Here is a 10,105-nt window from a genome sequence, read left to right as displayed (position 1 = left end):
TAATAAATGGTTGAGACTGTAATTCTAACTGGAGACCTTCAGATTCCAAAGCTGTTTTGCTGTGTCCCTTGATATATTTGTTCTTCTCTCACTTCACTCTTCTTTTTTTTTTAAGAGAGAGAGAGCACGGGGGTGGAGGGAGGTGTGGGGGGAGGGGCAGGGGCAGAGGCAGAGGGAGAGGGAGAATCTTAAGCAGGCTCCACACCCAGCACAGAGCCTGTTGTGGGGCTTGATCTCATGACCCTGAGATGCTGACCTGAGCCAAAATCAAGAGTCAGACACTCAACTGACTGAGCCACCCAGGCACCCCTCATTTCCACCATCTAATTGGAAGGCAGACCTTTGTTTAGGGGTGTCTTGAACAAATCCAGCTATTTAATATATCATGGACATTAATCCAGAAGATAAGACACTTTTGTTGTTAAGTCCTTATTATTTCACCTACTAGAATGTCAGCTCCATGAGGATAAGGAATTTTTTTTTCCATTCTTGTAAGTCCCTAGAATGCAGTATTTAATTTATTTTAAATATTTAGTGAGTAACTGCTATATTCCGGGGATAGTGCTATACTCTGGAGGTAGAGACCATCCTGGGCTTTCCTTCATCTTGCCTTTGAAGCAAGAAAAGAAGGTGGCAAAGTACAAGGACCTTTTTCAGAGAAGAGGCCCTGGGGGGATAGAAAGCTCAGGCCTTAACCCTGGAGCTCTGGGGAGTGTTTTCATGCACAGCGCAGGCCCACAAATTAATGCAATGGGAAGCCACTGAACCAAGAACAAGGAGGAGCTAATACATGGTGGTTACAAAAGCAGCAGTATGAATACATACATTAATATTAGTCTCACACAAAATGGACTCTTTAGGAACTTGATGTTAAGCATCTGGGTTGAATTGAGACTCATGTTACAGTATTTTCCAGTCAGCCAGAGATGGTAACTTTCCATTAGTGGTGCTGGAGCATTTACCTTGGTGACTTGCACTAGTTGTCCCTGAGGCAACCATTATTTTCTGCTTGAGTTTTATGACATTGGTCTTGCCAGCCAAGTCATGTAGTTGAATACACTTCTACGAAAAATTCTTTAAAGATTTTATTTATTTATTTTAGAAAGAGCGAGAAAGAGAGTGCAAGTGGGGTGGGGAGGGGCAGGGGGAGAGAGAGAATCTCAAGCAGACTCTGTGCTGAGCAAGGAGCCTGACGAGGGGCTTGATCTCACGACCCTGAGGTCATGACCTGAGCCAAAACCAAGAGCTGGACCCTTAACCGACTGAGCCACCCAGGCGCCCCATGCTTCTACACATTTAAAAACCTTCTCTTCAAACTTTTTTTGGAAAATGTTCAAAGGTACAGAGAAGTTGGAAGAATGACATAGTGAATCCCTGCATCTCATTCACCTGGACTAGGGCCTGTGGGCCAAATCCAGCCCAGGGCCTGTTTTTGTAAATAAAATGTGTCAGAATACACACGCTCTCATTCATTTATGTATTGTCTGGCTACAGTGACAGAATTGAGTCATTTTGACAGAGACCATTATGGGCCTACAAAGCCATAATTACTACCTAGTCTTTTACGGAAGAAGTCTGCCAGTCCCTAATTTAGATTCACCAATTGTTAATATTTTGCCATATTTGCTTTACCTCTTTCTCTATGGTGGGTAAATATTCTCTCTCTCTCTCTTATATGCACACACCCTTATTTTTTTTTCTGACCATTTGAAATTATGTCGTAGGCATTATGATAAATTGTCCTAAATAATGTATATGTTTGCTTAAAAATAAAGGCATTCTCTCATATAATTACAATATCACCATCATCCTGCCTAAGAAAATTAACATTCATTCAATAACATCATCCAACATACAGTCCATATTTAAATTAGATGTTTATAGCCTTATTTTCCTTTTTTGCATCTAGGATCCAGTCAGAGGTCATCAATTACATTTGGTCCTCATGTCTCTGTAATGTCCAATTTTTGTTTTTTTTAATGACATTGACTTTTTTGAAGAGTCCCTTAAAAACTCTTTCTGAGGACTTCCTAAGTTTTAATGGGTTTGTAACACTACGATAGTGAGAGCTAACATATGGGTCACTGTCGTAAATCAGTGACTTTTACTTCTTCTCCTGAGGGATTGAGATGCCGTTGTACTGCTTGGCTTCTGGAGCTAACACACTAAGATGTGAGTTTTGCTTGGAATTGTGAATGTGGAAAAATTTTAGTGTGAAGAGCAAGGCAGATGGGAGTTTGCAGGATGCATTTTATGTAATTAAAGGCACAGTCCTTTTTACCCACTCTGGTTGTTGCCCCTGTAAACTCTTGGCCATGGAGCTTTTTCTTCTGGTTTTCTCCTGGTCGGGGTCTGGCTCCCCTCTAGCATCATTGGTTGCAGCAAGGAGCTGGAAGGAGACCTGCAGTCCTTTAAATCTCCCAGTCCAAATTGTTCAGTGGACAACACGATGTTGTTGGGTTTGCAGTCTGTGTAATGAAGATAGTGTGGCACTCCAGGGCACATCTGGGAATGCATAAGGGAAGGGCACCTCCTTGCCTTTCTTAAGAAACTGAGGTGCCACAGTCATGTTCCTCTTATGGGCCTCGTGCTGGTCACAGGTTGGTCCTTATCTTGTGATCCCAAATGACTCCTAGAGAGTGCCAGGACCCATCCTTTGTTTTCCTCTGGGCAACAAGCCCTCAGACCAACCAGAAAGATAGTTGCATGCCATAGAAGAGACTCACATGAACATCTAATAAAACTCTGAAGATGGGAGGGGGGATAGAAAAACTTCAAGGAGATATTTGATAATTTTAAAACCTGCAAAGTAATTGAAGGAGAGACTGGCAGGGTATGACTAACTTCAGACTATGACCAGCTCATTGTCACTCTACAAGAGGTCTTTTTTTTTTTTAAAGATTTTATTTATTTATTTGACAGAGAAAGATAGCGACAGCAGGAACACAAGCAGGGGGAGTGGGAGAGGGAGAAGCAGGCTTCCTGCAGAGCAGGGAGCCCAATGTGGGGCTTGATCCCAGGACCCTGGGATCATGACCGGAGCCGAAGGCAGACGCTTAACAACTGAGCCACCCAGGCGCCCCTCTACAAGAGGTCTTGTGAATGACATGGGTCTTGTGCGTGATGGCACATTGTAACTGCTGAAGAAAATCCAGGGACCCAGGAAAAACACGGGAAAGAAGACATTCTGGGAGGGGCCACCCTCCATGATTGGGGGGGGGAGTGAGATTGTGGTATCTCCTCATCGGTTTCCCTGCCTCCTGTCTTAGTCCTTTGAAGTCCTTCATACCCTCTACTTTCCCCTACGCCTGCCCCCAAAAATCTACTTCTGCTGCAGATCTGAGCATCATTTCTCAGATTACAGCCCCTCTCCGATTTCCACAGCCTACCTTCCATGGCCATCAAGGCCCTCTGTGATCAGCCCCTAACTTCCTTTGGTGCCAGCCTCAGATTTGATGCCTCAGTTTGTCTTATATGCCGTGTGTTTGCACCTCCATCCTTTGCTGGCTGTGTGACCTTGGGCAAGGTGCTTGATTGTTCTGTGCCTCAGATTGCTCATCCATAAATGAGGATGATAATAGTATCTGTTATTGGTGCCTACTAAGTACCTACTAAGGTCAGATAGTAGTCCCTACTAAGGTCGTACAGGGGTTAAATGAGTTAGCATATACAAAGCTCTTGGGGGAATATTTGGCATATAAAAGTTATATAAAGGTTAGCAATCTATTGCTATTGCTCTTACTGTTTTGCGCCTGGGTATATTAATTTTTCATTGTTGCATAAAAAATTACTATAAACTTAGAGTCTTAAATCAACACCCATTTCTTATCTTAGTTTCTGTAGATCAGAAGTATGGACATGGCATGACCTTGGCTCAGAGTCTCAAGGGGCTGAAATCAAGGTGTTCATGGGGGCTGAGATTCTATCTGAGCTTCCAGGCCTCATCCAAGCTTATGTGTTTGTTGATAGAATCCATCTCCTTGCAGCCATAGAACTCTTGGCCACCAGGAATTCTATTCACTTTCTTTTAAATCCTCCCCTGATTATGTCAGGTCCAATCAGATAATCTTCCTTTTGATTAACTCAGAGGCTACTGGTTAGTAAGGTAATCACAGAGTGATATCCATCACCTTCACAGGTCCCACTTGCTCTTCAGGGGAGGCGATTATGCAGGCTGTGTATGCCAGGGAGCAGCATTCTTGAGGGTCATCTTAGAATGTTGCCTGTAGACTGGGTGATTGGGAAATACTATGCCTCCTGTTTGCTTTGTTGAACTGTGCTTGCGTGAGTATATGATTCAGTAACTACCATCATCATTTCTGATTTCTGTAGCAACTTTCTTAGAGTTTTCAGATGGATTCACACTGGTCTGGCCCCGGGAGCCAACCTTTATTATTCCTCTCTTGTAGTTCTAACTGATGGGACCAGTTAGCTTGTCAGAAATCTTCTAGAAAGAGGACAATTAGGAACTTGCAACCGAGGAATCTGCTGCTAATACCCGGGAGTTCCAAAAGGCTGACCCACAGTTGCAATCCCTTCCAGAGTCATCTGCTCATTCTTGACTCTCAACAGATGAAGGGCAGAACCCTTAATTGTCAATTGTGCCTGATATTCTGCCAGTTCAAAGAAAATATGTACCTGCTAGAGAAAATGTTCACTTTGAAAAGGTCTTTTGCATTGTTTTCAAAAGCTTTCCTTGCTCCTCTTTTTTCCCTTCACTATTAAGTCTAGATTTTCCCAGTCTAAATTTTTTCCCATTTAATTCAATTCATAGTTCACAAAGAGGTATTATCAGTCAAAACCTGCTGATAAAAAATGTATTTTAGAAGGTCAGTTTAAAAGAAAAACCCATTGATGACATTTGGGTAGTAAAACCAACTTTTAAAAAATATATCAATTTTGAACCAAATTCTTGCAATAAGACATGGACAAAACTTGGAAGTTCTCGGGGATACCTGGCTACTATGAGTCCTGGTCCCCCAAAAGATGCTATGTTCTGCTTTGCAATGATATTTTACTTGCAGTTTTATGCAAATGTGTTAAGGTAAAGGGGGAAAAATGCATTTGGCATGGCTGTGGGTTTAGAAGATTGAAAGTGTCTGTTTATCTTGGAATATCCTAACAAAGTATGATTCTATTATCCAACAAGCCAAAATTTAGATCTGATTCTTGCTGTCTTAATGATTGACATCCCTCTGGTAATTTGGACTATTAGAGAGGGGGGACTGGTTCATAAAGATAATATAAAATAATATAGACTTGGATTTCTTTTCTTCCTTTCAGGACAATATCATCTTGTTCTTGAGAGGTTGTAAAGAGCTTGGTCTTAGAGAATCTCAACTTTTTGACCCAAGTGACCTACAGGATACGTCCAACAGAGTAACAGTCAAGTAAGTAACACAAGATTTATGTTTAAGGAAAACCTATTTATGGTTTGATTTGTAGCTTTATGATAATGTTGTAATGTCTAAGAGGCAGAGTATTGGACATGTCTAATAAAATAAAAATGTGAAGGTAAAGAGCAAGCTTTCAAAAGACACATTGGCCTTCCCCCTGTGTGTAGCTTTCATTTTGGTCAAACGTAATTTCTTTGAAATGCAAAAATCACACATAGAGTGTTAAAATGTTAAAGAGGAGAAACATGTTAGGTGAGACTTACTGGAGGGAGAGGTAAGGGAGAAATATGCACAGAATCTGTGTGTGTTAGACAGAAAGAAAACCTTTATTCACTCTAGTTGGGCATTTGAATAGGCTCTTGGAAGACTACAAACTTGGTAAACAGATCCAAACTCTGTTTATTATGCAAAGAGGTCAATAGATTATGGAGAAATGGCTTCCTCATTTACATTTGTAACTGTTTTCTCACATGTCAGTGATCAGGTTCTTTGAAGATGGATTATTGGCCATTTGACTGTTGTTGACTGTGTCTACTCACTGAGCCATGTTTGCAGCCAAAGAATTTTTGGGAAAGAATGGCACAGTAAGAGAAAAGGCAGTGTGTTTCTCTGGAAAGGAATAGCTGGTGACCGGGGTAATGAGAAGAAAGACTCTTATGAGATGATAGCGACGACTTTTCCTGTAGTTTAGAAGTCCTTCCCAGTCTACACATTTCATACAAAACGTTTTCCACTTCAAAAAATATTTGACATGAATATGCCTTAATAATAGGCTTAATTACATACAAAGGGTTTGTGAATTGGCTACACTTCTTTTGATCACTTTTGGATCATTGTATCATGGAAGTACAGAAAAGGGACAGAAGCCAAAATGCAGAGCTGCTAATTTGATACTCTTTGCCAATATTGATTGGGGGAAAAAACGGAAACTACTGAATGAAATCAAGCTAGTTTATATTGGATTTTATGATTCATGACTGGGAATAAGGGAGAATCAGCCATAATTGATTATATAAAATCACACTTCTCTGTTGTCAATGTGCCTTTCTTTGATATTTCTCATGGAAAAATTTTACTTAAGGGCAAAAATAGAATACAAATTATGGTATTTGAATATGGAAAACCACCATAAACCTCATTTTAAGATGGTTATTTCTTTATTTGTTTATTTATTTGAGAAAGCATGAGCAGGGGGAAAGACAGAGGGAGAGGGAGAAGCAGACTCCCCGCTGAGCAGGGAGCCTGACGTGGGGCTCGATCCCAGGACCCTGGGATCATGCCCTGAGCTGAAGGCAGACGCTTAACCGCTTAACCAACTGAGCCACCCCGGCGCCCCTCCCTCATTTTAGACATCACGTGCTCCGTATATTACTGCACCTAAAACCAGCCTCTATAAATTGTTCATTTTAGGAAATGGTTTCTGACTCATCTGACTTTTGTTCCACCTGAGTGGCACGGGACCAGAAACAATAGTAACTATATGACGTCATAACAATTAGTCGCACACACACATTGCTTGTGTGTGACCAGTAGGATAGTGAGCTAAGGTAGTGAAGAAAAGTTTCTTTTGATGGTGTTGTCAGCTGCATTTCCTTTTTTTGGAGCGACTCTAAATCCATATGTCACTAAACCAGGAGAATTCTGAGACAGTTTGGTTTTAGAAATTAAGAATTTTTCTTACCTTTATTGCTTATCTACAAATAACTGGCATCAGGAAGTCAGGGGTCTGGCCCTTGATCTGCTACTCCCTAGGTGTATAATCCTAAGCAAGTTCCTTTCCTTTGGTAGGGCTCTGTGTCTTCAACTATAAGATGGAATTGGACAGAAGGTCCTCACAGGCATGATGCTAGCTAAAACCTGCTCAGTGCTCCGCTTGCTCAGTTCTGGGAAGATGATTCAGCCAACTTCCAAAGAAAAAGGCACAGAAAACAACGTAAAGAGGAAAAGTCCCTTAGACCAATGGCACACACAGTCACATCTCCATTACACTGTACCATCTTCCCCTTCTCCTGTTTCTTTTCCCCTCTGTCATTTTTCTTTATCTTTCTAGCTGCTTCTTTCTCCATCTCCTTTTCTTCCTGGTGCTTCCCTTCCCTTCTTTATCCTGTCTTTCCATCTCTCTCCCCTTTTGCATTCCTTCTCATTTTCTTCCCTTTTTAGTTTTTCCTTTACTTGAGCATTATTATTTTCTTTAAGCAATGCTTTTCCATCGCCTTCTCCTATGACTTTATCGTTTTTCATTCATTCAATAACTATTTACTGAGCAGATACTATGTGTCAGATACCTTCCAGTCATTAGACAGCTGGAATGAGCAAGATAGCCAACACTCCCTGTTCACATGTAATTTACACACAGTGTCAGGAAATAAGAAATAAACAAGTAAATAAATCAAAAAAACTGCAGGGAGTGGTAAGTGCTAAGAAGGAAGTAAAAGATGATGTGAAAGATAGTGACCATCACAATATATACATATATCAAACCAGCATGTTGTGTTCTTTAAACTTATACAATGTCATATGCCTATTACATCTCAATAAAACTGGGGGAAAAAAAGATAGTGACCAGTCCAGGAGTGGTCAAGCATAGCCTCTCTGAAGAGGTGGCATTTCAGCTGAAGGCTGTGGGCGGAGACATGAGTGGGAGGAAGCAAGAACCCATCAAGCGAAGACCTGTAGAGCGTTCAAGGCAGAGGAAGATCAAGTAGAAAGTCTGGGGAAGAGAAACAAACTCAATGTTTAAAAAGAAAAGTATGTGGTGTGGTAGAAGGGTGATGAGCAAGAACGAGTGTGGTGGGAGGAATGGTCGGTCCGTAAGCATTGCAGGATGCTGAACCTGGATTAATTATGGAGAAAAATTTTCATTTCACAGTATGAGTATCTAGAAGAACATAAAGAATTTTACATCCAAGTTATGCCATAAATTCATTTACAGTACTTAGAAAATCATTTCTAGTTTCAGTGAAGGGTGGGGCACGGAATGAGCTCTCTGCTTCACAACTTTTCTGTAAATGATCCTGGTGTCGTTTGGCACTGGACGAGGGACATTTGCAACATATGTAGATTTCATAGCCATGGTAGAGTAAAGTAGAACTGCTACATTCTTCTGCTCTACCCTCTGAGGGTTGAGCAGAGCATTCGCAGAGATAGAAAACACCCCATGGACCCCACCAATTAATAATGTAAGCAATAAAGTCTAGGGGTAGATCCCACAGAGCAAATTTTGATGCTTCCCTGAAATTGTTTTTGAAAAAATGCTCTTTAGTTTAGCTTTTATTGTAGGTAATTTTTCTTACTTTATTTTTTTGAGAAGTAACTTGAGTAGGCTAAAGGAAAAAAGAAAGAGAGGGAAAAGCTGCAAATGATTACTGCATGTGTAATTTTGTGAACTCTACCTATAATGGATGCCAGACGACCTTGATGGGAAATGAGAGCATAATCCAGAAGGGCATGCAGCAAGTATTATTCCAGGGAATTGAAACAATTGGATGAAAATGAGGAAAGGCTTTGGATTGCTCCTGAATATGTCTCTTGAAAAATTTGGAAGCATTTTCGCATAATTGGTTGTTAGGTAGAAGTCATTCAACAGATATTTTGTGAGCTCCTGCTATGTGCCAAGCATGATTTTTTTTTAGAACTGGGTCACAATTTTAGTCAATGAAGTTTTATTGTCAATGCAGAAACCGTTTTATGTTCCCTATTCTTATTTTTCATTAAAATTTCAAAGCTTTCATAGATTTTTTTTTTCCTTTTCATCTGGAGTTTTTATAAGTTAAAAAAAAATCCTGGAGGGGCGCCTGGGTGGCTTAGTCGTTAAGCGTCTGCCTTAGGCTCAGGTCATGATCCCAGTGTCCTGGGATCGAGTCCCGCATCAGGCACCCTGCTCCGCGGGAAGCCTGCTTCTCCCTCTCCCACTCCCCCTGCTTATGTTCCCTCTCTCGCTGTGTCTCTCTCTGTCAAATAAATAAAATAAAATCTTAAAAAAAAAATCCTGGAAAATAATGCCATGTTTTTTTCTATTAAAAATGGTAAACTTGAAAACATTCGCTTAATCAAATCCAAATTAGACCAATGTTTCCTTCAATCCAAGTCCCTGTTGATGGGTTTATCTCCTTAGTATATACTACATTGTGTTCTGTTCCCTGAAATCTCAATTGACTTAAGATTGTGCACCTAGTCATTAATATGTTCTTTGGGTCAGAATATGCAGCAATATGGGCCCCTGTGGCTCAGTCAGTTAAGCATCCAACTCTTGGTTTCAGCTCAGGTCATGATCTCATGGTCATGAGGTCAAGCCCCATGTCGGGCTCTTCGCTCAGCGTGGTGCCTGCTTCCGATTCTCTCTCCCTCTCCCTCCTGCTCTCTCTCTCTGGAACAAATAAATAAATAAAATCTTAAAAAAAAAAAAAAGATTATGCAGCAATGAGGTAACTGGGGTCTAAAAACTTGAAAGAATTCTTGACCAGTTTATACAATAGAATTACATTCTCCCTTCCTCCACTCCCCACCCCAACTGAAGTTACTAGGGGTAAAGAAATGCTTGTTTCATTTTTCCTAGCATTTATTTGGTGATGTGTTAAAGAAGCTTTGGAATAATTTTGTAGAAACTTTTATATTTCACTGTATGAATATTTCAAAAATACCACCAACTAGCTTTTTTTTTTTTTTTTTAAGATTTTATTTATTTATTTGACAGAGAGAGACAGGGAGAG

The sequence above is a fragment of the Leptonychotes weddellii genome, chromosome 2, assembly GCF_054177405.1.
Source record: "Leptonychotes weddellii isolate Sample4059 chromosome 2, ASM5417740v2, whole genome shotgun sequence".
Taxonomy (NCBI): Eukaryota; Metazoa; Chordata; class Mammalia; order Carnivora; family Phocidae; genus Leptonychotes; species Leptonychotes weddellii.
Note: the sequence above shows the minus strand (reverse complement) of the source record.